We start from the raw sequence: 13,324 nt of genomic DNA, 5'->3' as shown, positions 1-13,324 counted from the left end.
GCATGATAACTGGTTACTTCTGCCTGGTAACTTCTTGCTGAGCACACAGCTCAACAGTTCGTGGAAAGGAGGCCTAGTGTTCATTGCTATCTTCCTTATTAAGCAGGCTTGAACTAGGAGAGTTATAGAGCCTAACCCTTGACCTGAGCGACTGGAGCGGTCGCTCAGAGTGCCAGCTCTCAAGGGCGCATGTGCACTGTTGCCCCTCACCGCTCCACTGTCTCACCCTGCCTCTGCTCCGTCTGTAATTAGAGCAGGACTACAAGAAAATGGTCACCGATATCCATAAATGCGGACATCGGCGGTCATTTTCTCGTAGCCCTGCTCTAAATACAGATGGAGCGGAGGCGGGGAGAGAAGAGTGATGTCAGGGCATTTTTGGGAAGGGGTGCACCTCTGCTATAACAAGCGGTGCAAATTGTTGGTGCTGTATATGGACCTGTGTGTGTGCATGCACATGCGCAAAGAGGGGCGAGGGGGCACCAAAATCAGGTTTCGCTCTGGGTGCTGTGAAACCTAAGGCCGGCCCTGAGCCTGACATATGTATTTCCATTTAAACAATGCACATTGCCTGGCTGTCCTACTGATCCTCTGTCTCTAATACTCTTAGCCATAGAACCTGAACAAGCATATAGATAAGGCATTTCCACTGAAGTCAGACTGGATTAGCTGCATGCTTGTTTCAGGTGTGCGATTCAGACACTACAGCAGCCAAAGAGGTCAGCAGGGCTGCCAGGCAACTGGTATTGTTTAAAAGGAAATAAATATGGCAGCCTCCATATACCTCTCTAAGTATCTGTTATTATTTGGGTCCATGCATCTGGTAAACTCCTATTTTTTATATTTGTTGGTGGGCACGAGAGATGGTCGCCGAGATGCTATTTATTTTGGGTTGGGTGTAAATATAATGCAAATTGTATAGAGCTTGTTTAGGGGGCTAATCCTATTCACTTTCTGGAACATTTTATTGGCCCAATTTCAAGCTGCAAATTTGCATGCAAACTTGAATCAGTAGCATCTCATTGAGCATCTCTGGAGGGCTCTGATGCACACAAATCTAATGCTCTGGGTATACTGATATATGTACGTCCCTTCCCTCCCCCTTCCTGCATCATACTGACATTCATTCTTAAAGGGGACCTGATGTGAGAGGGATATGGAGACTGCCATATTTATTGCCTTTTAAGCAATGCAAATTGCCTGGCAGTCCTGCTGATCCTCTGCCTCTAATACTCTTAAGGTGCGTACACACATGCGACTATAGTCGTTTGTAACGATCGTTCCCCGATCTTTACCAACGACGATCGTTACAAAAAACGAACCACCGACTATTAAGGCAAACGACGAACGAGCCAAATCGCTACAAAAGAAAGTTCTGTCTCGGCGGATTTTAACCAACGACGATCGTTTGCAAAAGTAGTACATCGTTGGAAACGGTCGTTCGTACTAGACTTGACATGCGCATTTCACAATTTCTCCGTGAAACTTCTCATTTTTATGCGCAGGCGCAATAGTTGCTTTACGTGATGTAACGTTCGTTCTAACGATCAGATCGTTACACACCTTTTAAAACTAACTTTACTTAGGTCGTTCTTTCATCAATTAAAAGTTCGTTCGTCGTCCTCAACGAACGATCGTTGTCGCATGTGTGTACGTAGCATTAGCCATAGACCCTGAAGAAGCATGCAGCAGATCAGACAATTGTCTGATGTTTGACTGGAATAGCTGCATGCTTGTTTCAGGTGTGTGATTCAGAAATTACTGCTGTCAGAAGATCAACAGGACTGTCTGCCAGGCAACTGGTATTGTTTAAAAGTAAATAAAAATGGCAGCCTCCATTTACTTCCTACTTCATGGGTCCTTTAGGCCTCATTCATGGTGGGACCCTGTATAACAGGAACGAAACAGAACGAAAAAGTAGTACCTCATGCTGCGCATCGCCACACTATAGCCCGTTACACAGCATCTCACCTGCTGCACTGTGTATGCCGCGTAACATGACGTTACACCGCATCGCAACGCGCCAATGTGAAGGGGGCCGCAAATCTTGGTATCTCATTTTTTTAAAACCCAAACTTTTGCTCACATCTGACAGAAGCGTAGATGCATAAATAAGGCCTCTTTTCCACAGACAATTGATAGGCAGTGGAATGCCTCTCAAACTCTCACAACTGCTCGCTGTTGCCTGGTAACTGCTCACTGCTGCCTGGTAACTGCTCACTGCTGCCTGGTAACTGCTTGCTGAGCACACAGTTCAACTGCCTGTGGAAAAGAGGCCTGAGGCCTCATTCACACCTAAAATCTAAAACGTAAGCGTTTTGCGCTTTTGTGCGCTTTTTTTCCACCTCCCGGCATTCCACTGCGTGCTGCGTTTCTGGTAAAAGAGCTTTTCTAAGTGCTTTTCCAGAGCGGTTTTGTAATTCACTCCCTGACGCAAGTCAGGAAGTGAACTCTTTGACCCGGAAAAGAGTAAATACAATGTATTTATTCTAAAAAACGTGAACGCAATCGCTGCATAAAGCGGTTTTGTGAGCGTTTAGTGCTCTATTCGGATACCTTCCATTATAGCAAAAACGCCCCAAAAATGGTACAGGCATTGCTTTGCTGAATGCACAGCACACAAACCGCGCTGATATGAACCTTCTCATAGGGAATCATTGCACAAGCGTTTTGTGGGCGATTTTTAAAATCGCCTGCGCTTGAAAAAAAGGCTGAAAACCCCTCTAGTGTGAATGAACCCTAAGTCCCTTGTTTTTCACAAAAGAGTTAAAGCGGACCTGAACTCAGAATGTCCTCTCTGCAGGGGCGTAGCAATAGGGGGTGCAGAGGTAGCGACCGCATCGGGGCCCTTGGGCCAGAGGGGCCCTGAAAGGCCCTTCCTCAACTACAGTATTAGCTCTCTATTGGTCCTGTGCTCATAATAATAACTTCTATAGATACTTTGAATACTAGTAATCATTAACAAGCTGTTTTCCATCCCCTTCTTGCACCTCTGACACTGTAGTTGCCATTGGCAGATTTTGGTGTGACGCATCAATTGTTATGTATAGTGTGCTTGAGGGGCCCATGTTAAACTTGCATCGGGGCCCACAGCTCCTTAGCTACGCCACTGCCTCTCTGCTCTAAAAGATACACAACACAGCATAATAACCTTTAAAGAAAAAACATGTATTTGTTACAGCTGGTACAAATACTAAAATTAGGCTACTTACACACCAGGACGTTGCGTTTAGGGGACTTTATAGGGCACATAACGTGCCCCTAACGCAACGCCTGGTGGTGTTGGAGCAGGACGCTACCAAGAGCCGTGTTACAAGCAGCTCTTGGTGCGCCTGCTGTCGGAGGCACTGCGGAGACCACGTGAGCGGAGCTCTCCGCATCACGTGGTCCCGCCAGCCAATCCGCGGCCGCTGCAGGATGTAAACACTGCAAGTGCAGTGAATAATAAGTAGCCATGTGCCTGGCTACATAGCAGCCTCTCCCCACCTCCTCTCCGCCCATAAAATGAAATGCATGCAGTACGTTATGTTGACGTGCTGCGTTACAATGTAACGCAACGTGAGCACTGTGAACAGCTCATTGATTTTTTATTGCTGTGCGTTGGGGTGCGTTACAGGCTGCTCTAACGTGCGCCTGTAACGTCCCACTGTGAAAGCAGCCTAAATCTGCACAGTTTCTACTTCCTGATTCATGGAAGCAGACATATTGTTGACAGCCTGTGCTTTCAAATGGGCTTATCTGCCATAGGCAGTCATGTGACATGGGGAGGATCAAATTACAACTTGTGATTAGACAAAAATGAGGGGCAATTAGACAGGCTAAACTCTCTAAATACATACAGGGTGCATTTCTGTCTGTTTTTCTTTTGTCCAGTGCAAGAGTTCAGATCCACTTTAAGAGTTTTTTTTAAATCTTTTTAAAGGATAATGTCATGTGGCCATGCTTGATCTCTACGCAGGCTCATTGCTGGTCATTAGCAGGATTCTATCTGTTGCCGGGTGCTGTCACTGAGGTGCTCGGCAGATCTGCAAGCCTGCGCTCCTGGCATGGTGCCCGCCTCGGCAGCTGAAAGCTATAGCCTGGCATGACTGAGGCCTCCACAATGAGGGCATGTGTTCAGTGCGGGTGCCCCCAGGGCTGTTTGTAACTTTCCTTCCTCAGTCTCTCTATGCAGAACAGGCTCGTTCCAGAGTCTCAGCATTAGTAGGTCAGGTAGAAATGGGTCAGATTCCAGTCCAGCTGGCAGGGGGCCGGGAACATGGAGCCAGAGCCTGGCAACGCCCAGAATACACAAAGACACCACAGGGAGACGGAGCGCACAGAGAAACACGGCCCAGATTGTGCCAGGAAAGTGATACTGGAGTGTAACGCTAAATACAAAGAGAAGTAAGCAGGAGGTATTAGAAAGCAAAACATAAGGAATTGTAGACAGCACCCCTAACAAGCATACATCAAATAAGGGCGCCAGGAAAACAGGGCGCCGGGTATAGCCAAAACTTTAAGATATCATCTATAAAAATATTTATATTGTTTCTTTAACTGAGATAGAATAATTAATATGCTAAGATATTGGTAATTAAAACACAAAATACCGTCTATAACAATGAAAATGAAAATATGTTTACAATATTACCACTATTTTACTACAACTAATCCTAACCCTGCTCTCACACAGAACCCTCCCTCTTCCTATGCCTAACCCTAAAATCTCCCCTGGTGGTGCCTAAACCGAAGACTCCCCCTGGTGGTGCCTAACCCTAAGACCCCCCCTGGTGGTGCCTAACCCTAAGACCCCCATGGCGTTGCCTAAACCTAAGACCCCCCAGGTGGTGCCTAAACCTAAGACCCCCCAGGTGGTGCCTAACCCTAAGACCCCCTGGTGGTGCCTAACCCTAAGACCCTCCTGGTGGTGCCTAACCCTAAGACCCCCTGATGGTGCCTAAACCTAAGACCCCCCAGGTGGTGCCTAACCCTAAGACCCCCTGATGGTGCCTAACCCTATGACCCCCCTGGTGGTGCCTAACCCTAAGACCCTCCTGGTGGTGCCTAACACTGAAAACCCCTTTCTACGCTGCAAATAAGAAAAGTAATACATTTCTAATATAGTTAAGTTCAAAGCGATAATTTTCGACATTATAATTCTCAAAACAAATTTAAAAAACTATATTTATGGACACACTTATTCTGAAATACAAAAAGTGATACATTTATAATATTTAAATCGATAATTAACAATATTATGATGCTCCAAACCAATTTCAAAACAATATTTATCAGAACAGCAATCGGGTGCCTACATTTCTGCTTTGGGCGCCCAATAGCCAATATTTTGCATTAGCGCCTATGTTATGGGGCGACCAAATAGTCCACTAGTCCCAGGTGCCCACATTTCCTGATTCCCCCTACAAAACCCACTAATCATATACACTTTACCATATTAACAGTAATGATAATGTCAGAGACACCTGATCTGCTGCATGCTTGTTCAGGGGCTATGGCTAAAAGTATTAGAGGCAGAGGATCAGCAGGGCTGCCAGGCAAGTGGTATTGCTTAAAAGGAAATAAATATGGCAGCCCCCATATTCCTCTCACTTCAGTTGTCCTTTAAAACATACAACCCCTTGGCTGGTACTAAAACTATTCCACACTTAAAGTGCAACGTACCACATAAAAATGCTATGACAATGAACCAGAACAAAAAGAGGTGGGTAGCAGCAAAACTGTGATGGGCCCCACAATGCTCACACCCCTTTCCTACCCTATCCCTGGTGACCTCACAGCCTATTGGCTCATCTCACAAGGCTCATAAAACAAGTGTGGACATCGTAATCTTCACACCCATAACAAGTGTAGCCACAAAACCACCTGATCTGAAGGATGGAGCCATTGATCAGAGGGAGTGAAGTAGTAATTGGGCCCCCTTACAGCTCTTGGCCCCCCTGCAGTTGCAGAGGCTGCTCCCCTGTAGTTAGCACAGGACTGACAGCTGACTGGGGTTACAGACCTCCTTATACAGGGCCGGCTCTAGACTTTTTGCTGCCTGAGACAAACTTGTGAGGATGACACTCAGGGCCGGATTTGTACTCTTTACCGCCCAAGGCCACTGTCACCAGCCGCCCCCCTTCAGTATGGATAGCGAGATGACCCCTCCCCCTTCCTTCTAGTATAGATAGCAAGATGACCCCTCCCCTTCCCTCCAATATAAACCAGATGACCCCTCCCCCTTCTCTCTAGTATAGCTAGCCTGATGGCTCCATCCCAGTATAGGTAGCCAGATGACCCCTCCCCCCTTCCCTCCAGTATAGGTAGCCAGATGACCCCTCCCCCCTTCCCTCTAGTATAGATAACCAGATGACCCCTACCCCCATTCCCTCCAAGTATATGTAGCCAGATGGCCCCTCCCCCTTTCCCTCCAAGTATAGGTAGCCAGATGACACCCCCTATCCCTCCATTTTCAAACCCCCCCTCCCCCTTCAGTATAGGTAGCCAGCTAGCCTTCAGTATTAGGTAGCAGCCATCAGTGTCACTCATTTCTCCACTCGTCTCCAGTGCAGAAGCTTCCTCTTCCTTTCAGTCTCCAAAGCCGCTGTCAGACGCTCTCCTGGTCTCCCTGCATTTCAGCATTTGCAAGCTTGCAAATGCTGCACCAGTTTAGACTGCTGCTTTGGTGCCCTTGCTCCTGTGGTGCCCTAGGCCATGGCCTAGGCGGCCTTGGCCTAAATCCGGCCCTGATGACACTGCTGTCCTGATTGAGGATGAATGGAGGACGGTAGACTTGCTGAGGAAGAGCAGTTTGTTTGTCACAGACTCGCAGCCAGCTAGTGTGTTATTGTGTTGAGCTGCAGCATTTCATGTCTCAAATTGTTGCATATGTTCCTTTGCTGACTGAGAACATTAACTGAAGCAGAGTAAATTTTCGGGTGCTGTGCGATCATACCAATTCAGGAAGTGGGGTGGGGGGTGCTTCCTTATAAGTTTGCCTCAGGCAGTAAAATGTCTAGGACCGGCCCTGAAGATATCGCCTGCAACATTTGCCTCCTTTGTATTTATATTGCTTCTATCAACAAAGGCTGGTAATACACTGTATGATTTTTTTGCCCAATTAGACATTTGAATAGACAACAAGTCTAATCGATTGTAAACTGAGGTGAATTTAAAAAGGAACTGTAATGAACATGACATAATGAATAAAACCACTTATTGTTTATAATATTAATTTATACATTATGTAATCCCTGTTTGCCCATTGTAAAATCTTTCCTCTCCCTGATTTACATTCTGATATGTATCACTGGGTGGTGACATATTTAGTCCTGCGAGGTGATCTGTTTGTTACTGAGAGTTCTATGCACAGAGGGGGATACTGCTTGCTTGGAAGTTGGAAAAAGCCGTTGTTTCCCACAATGCAACAAGGTTCACAGACAGGAAACTGTCAGGACCTTGGTCATGACATCACACTGTGGGAGGGGTTTCATCAAAACATCAGCCACACAGACCCCCCTGATCTGTCCGAGAAAAAGTAAAGATTTCCCATGGAAAAGGGGGTATCAGTTACTGATTAAAGCTACTTGAACCCTTGGTTAAAGTTCCTCATTAGGAACTCAGGAGAATAAGTTAATGGCATAGGGCCCAAGCAGCGGGATCTGGCATTCCGATCTTATGTGCCAATATTCACACCTGTCACTAGAGAAATATGGAAGCTAACATTACTGACCTATTTTAACAGAGCATCAGTTTTCTACCCGCAGTGATGATTCTGTTTTGACACTTCTAACTCGCTCACCTTTCAAGCAAGTATATAGGTCAAATGTTCAGCCAATCCAAGGGCCAGATTTACAAAGACGAAAGATTGCAGCTGCTGCCTGTGTGAATTGGCAGCTGAGGTGGAGTACAGTGTGCACAGCACAGGAGAATGACAGCTTTGCCAGGGGGTCCTCATATCACAGAAGTGAGAAGAATATGAAGGCTGCCATATTTATTTAGTTTTAAACAATACCAGTTGCCTGGCAGCCATGCTGATCTATTTAACTACAGTGGTGTCTGAAAATCACCAGAAACAAGCATGCAGCTAATCTTGTCACATTTGACAATAATGTCAGAAACACCTGATTTGCTGTATGCTTGTTCAGGGTCCATGGATAAAAGGATTAGAGGCAGAGTATTAACATGGCAGCCTGACAACGGGTATTGCTTAAAAGGAAATTAATATGGCAGCCTCCATATCCCTCTCGCCAGGGCTGTTTCTTGGGCAGGGCGACTGCCATGGGCGCAGACCGGCAAGTAGAAGAAGGGGGACACAGGCAGAAGGCCATAACCGTTAGGAAGCTGGTGACGCCTGGTGCAGCCAAACGGAAGAAGAAAGAAGATTACCAGCGTGATCACCTTCCTTGAATCCTCCTGGGCTGCCTGCGTCAGACGTCAAGTCATCATCACATCACCACCGCGTGATGACACCTGGGGCTATATGCAATTAACTTTTTCTCCTGAGTGTTCTCCTAGGTGATATTTTGAATCTTGTCAATAAAATGACTTTTAAACCATCAGCAAGCAAAACATTGCTCAAAATAATTTTGATAGTATTTTTTTTACCTACTTTTTGATACTTTTTCCATTGCTAAGTGCTAAAATGTTATTTGAAATCAAATATGTATTTTTTTCTCATAGGAGAAAACTCAGGTGAAAAAGTGAATTGCATATGGCCCCTGGTGTCCTGTAGCGGTACTGCAGGCTGTCAGTGTGCGGCGCCCATGGAGGAATCGGCTTTCCGGGCTCTCTTCGCTTGTGTGTTTTCCTGGTCCCTGCTTCCTCCTGGATGAGCTGCTGGTCACTACTAAGTAGGCAGATCTACTTGTGACCTGTGGCTGTGTGACTGCCTATAAATAGTTCCCTAAAGGGTTCGCGAGTCCACGGAGGTGGGGGTAAGGGGCGCAATTTTTACCCCCTCCCTCTGGGTGCAATTTAGCCTAGAAACTGCCCTGGCTCTGGCCTCACTTCTCCTGCTTCCTATCGTCTGCCTGCTCTGTTCTTCCTTCTGCTACCTACTCATGTCTTCCATCTCCTGCTTCCTCATACTTTCCATACCTCCCAACTTTTTGAGATAAGAAAGCGGGACACTTAAGCCACACCTCTACCACACCCCTAACCGTGCCCCTGACACACACCCTAGTCACACATACTATATAGATTTCATGAGAAAAATATATTATTTTATCATGCAAACCACACAGGTCCATTCTTTCCTGGTCCATTATCCTTCATATTAACATGGGAAAATAAGAAATCTATCAATTTAAAGGATGGGAATTTTTCAGTAGAAAAATACATGTTTACACAGATCCGCACGTGAGTCCTGAAAGAGGGACACATGAAGAAGAAAGCGGAACAGAGGGACAGGGTTCCGAAAGAGGGATTGTCCCTCCAAAAGAAGGACAGTTGCATTGGCACAGCTAAGGAGCAGTGGGCCCCGATGCAAGTTTTACAATGGGGCCCCCCAAGCACTCTATACATAACAATTGACACGGCGCACCAAAACCTGCCAATGGCAATTACAGTATCAGAGGTGGATGGGGAACAGCTTGTTAATGATTACCGCTATTCAATGTATCTATAGAAGTGATTATTATGAGCACAGGACCAATTGAAAGCTAATACTGTAATTGAGGGTGGGCCCTTCGGGCCCCTCTGGCCCAAGTGCCCCGATGCGGTTGCTACCTCTGCACCCCCTATTGCTACTCCCCTGGACAGTTGGGAGCTTTGCATCTACTGTCTGTTCCACTACCCTCCAGTGTGCCGCTAGCACCGCCGAAAGATTACTGACCACAACTGTGGTCGCTGGATTCTGCGCATGTGCAGCCATGTCAGTGCGCCTCTCTCAATTGTGCTCCTGTAGCTGGGAGCATTCTGCACGTGCGCAGTTTAATTCTTTGTGAATTTCGCAAGTGCAGAATTCTCCCGGACCACTGGAGCGTGATCAAGAGACAGGCGCCGACACGTAGAAGACCTCAACTGTGGTCTGTGATCTTTTGGAAGGGGCGCACTGGAGGGCAGCAGAACTGCAGCAGGGGACCACATAGGGCCTGACCCAGGGGCGTAACAATAGACCCTGCAAGGGATGCAGCCGCAAGGGGGCCCAGAAGCCACAGGGGGCCCCGTTCTGACAGACTGAAAACTAAGGGCAAGAAGAGAAAACATTTTCTGCTCTTTGCTCCATTGTTCTAATGACTGCAGCTGCTCAGCCACTAATAAGGAATCAGACAAAGTTTTGCAGACAAAGATTTGTAGACAGTCCCTATTCAGTGTGCAGCAGGGTCTTGTGTACAGCCCTGTTCTACCTCCACCCTTTCTACCCCTTCCCAAGTGCTGTGTCCTGTAGTGATGCTTGAGAAGTCTGGGCACGGAGATAAGGTGGGAGGGGGCCCTATCCAAAGTTTAGTTACGCCCCTGGCCTGAACCAATTCATTTTTTCTCCTAAGTTTACTCCAAGGTGATATTTTCACATTTTATCCATGAAATGTCTTTTAACCTCCCTGGCGGTAAGCCCGAGCTGAGCTCGGGCTATGCCGCATAGGAGGATTTCTCAGGCCCTGCTGGGCCGATTTGCACACTTTTTTTTGCAACACGCAGCTAGCAGTTTGCTAGCTGCGTGTGCACTCTGATCGCCGCCTCTCCGCGCCGATTAGCCGCCGCGACGGGGGAAGCCCTCCAGGAAATCCTGTTCTTTGAACGGGATTTCCTGATCGGAGATCGCCGGAGGCGATCGAAGAGGGCGGGGGGATGCCGCTGCACAGCGGCTATCATGTAGCGAGCCCTGGGCTCGCTACATGATTTCAACAAAAAAAAAAAATTCTAAAAAAACTACTCTGCTGCCCCCTGGCGGCTTTTAATAGACCGCCAGGGAGGTTAAGCCACAAGCAAGCAAGGAAATACTGCTACTACTTTTTGATACTTTTTGAATTGCAGAGTCCGGGTAAGTTAACAAAAGATGAAAAATGATCTCCTAGGAGGAAACTTGGGAAAACTAGTGAATTAGATTGCCCCCGCGGACTGCTTGGGCTGGAGGAAGCCCCAGGTAAATATAGAATAACTTTTACCTTTCAGCTCGGTTATCCTTCAAGTGAAGTCCACTTATCAGCAGACTTTATGCAGATAGTTTGCAGTTTGGAAGTAGGTCAGTCAAAATCGCATCCTGCCAATTTTAATCGACATCACATACAGTGTAACAGGTAAACTCAAGGCAGACAGCTCCAGCCTCCAGCCCAGGGAAGGGGGAAGGGGAAATAACTTTGTGGCCCTTACAGACCGGCCGCCACCGTGGTCCAATTCTCAAACGATGATGAACATTAGGAGATAGCAGGTCACTCACCTCTGCTCTACAAACCTCATTGGGGATCGTTTTACTTTTTTAAATGCTGCAATGAGTCATATGGCCCACATAGATATGATTATGTCTTCTCTCAGCTTAACCTACTTCTGCAGAGTGAACATTGTGCTCCTGCCCAGTTCAGTTATGTAACCGTGTTATACAATACATCCCCCAGGCAGAGACACACACACTGCCACAGTACAGCACAGAGCATGACTGCACACGCACACACGCTGCCACAGCTCTGACACACACACACACACACACTGCCACAGAGCACACACACACACACACACACACACACACACACACACACACACACACACACACACACACTGCCACAGAGCACACACACACACACACACACACACACACTGCCACAGCACACGCACACCACAGCACACACACACACACACACTGCCACAGCACACACACAAACACACACACACACACTGCCACAGCACACACACACACACACACTGCCACAGCGCGCACACACACACACACACACACACACACACACACAACACACACACTGCCATAGCACAGAGCATGACTGCACACCCACTCACACTCAGGGCCGGCCTTTGACCTGAGCGACCTGTGCGATCGCTCAGGGCGCCGGCTTCCAGGGGGCGCTCCTGCCGCCTGGCCGCATGTAGCTGGCTGTGTCCGTCTCGCTCCGCCCCCCCCCCCCGTGCGGCCACCGTGATGGAGGGGGGAGCCACGGGGAGAGCAGCCCGTCCTCTCCCTCCCTCCTCTCCGGGCGCTCTCCGTGCTCCCCCCTGCAGAGTGCAGACTGCAGCAGTGAGAACAACTCACCTCCCTGGTTCCGATCGCCGGCGCCTCTCACTTGCCGCTGGTCTCCTCTTGTACATTGTCACTGATGCACAATAAACTTCCTGCTTAACAGGAAGTTTACTGTGTATCAGTGTCAATGTACAAGAGGAGACCAGCGGCAAGTGATAGGCGCCGGCGATCGGAACCAGGGAGGTGAGTTGTTCTCTCTGCAGTCTGCAGCAGCATCGGAGGGGGGAGCACGGAGGGTGGCCCGGAGAGGAAGGGAGGGAGAGGTCGGGCTGCCCTCCCCGCGGCTCCCCCTCCAGTATGAGGGGAGGGGAGCACCTACCTACCTAATCTATACTGGGGGCACCTACCTATCTAGCCTGTACTGGGGGGGCAGCTACCTATCTAATCTATACTGGGGGGCAGGCAGCTACCCATCTAATCTATACTGGGGGCACCTACCTATCTAACCTATACTGGGGGGGGGCAGCTACCTATCTAATCTATACTGGGGGCACCTACCTATCTAACCTATACGGGGGGGGGGGGCAGCTACCTATCTAATCTATACTGGGGGCACCTACCTATCTAACCTATACTGGGGGGGGGGGGGGGGCAGCTACCTATCTAATCTATACTGGGGGCACCTACCTATCTAACCTATACTGGGGGCACCTACCTATCTAACCTATACTGGAGGGGCAGCTACCTATCTAACTTATACTGGGGGCAGCTACCTATCTAACCTATACTGGGGGCACCTACCTATCTTATCTATACTGGGGGCAGCTACCTATCTAACCTATGCTGGGGGCAGCTACCTATCTAACCTATGCTGGGGGCAGCTACTTATCTAATCTATACTGGGGGCAGCTACCTATCTAACCTATACTGGGGGCAGCTACCTATCTAACCTATACTGGGGGCAGCTACCTATCTATACTATACTGAGGGAACCTACCTATCTAAGCTATACTGGGGGGGGGGGGGGCAGCTACCTATCTAACCTATACTGGGGGGGGGGGCAGCTACCTATCTAATCTATACTGGGGGGGGGCAGCTACCTATCTAATCTATACTGGGGCAGCAGCTACCTATCTAATCTATACTGGGGGCAGCAGCTACCTATCTAATCTATACTGGGGGCAGCAGCTACCTATCTAATCTATACTGGGG

The sequence above is a fragment of the Hyperolius riggenbachi genome, chromosome 3 (assembly GCF_040937935.1).
Source record: "Hyperolius riggenbachi isolate aHypRig1 chromosome 3, aHypRig1.pri, whole genome shotgun sequence".
Classification (NCBI taxonomy): Eukaryota; Metazoa; Chordata; class Amphibia; order Anura; family Hyperoliidae; genus Hyperolius; species Hyperolius riggenbachi.
Note: the sequence above shows the minus strand (reverse complement) of the source record.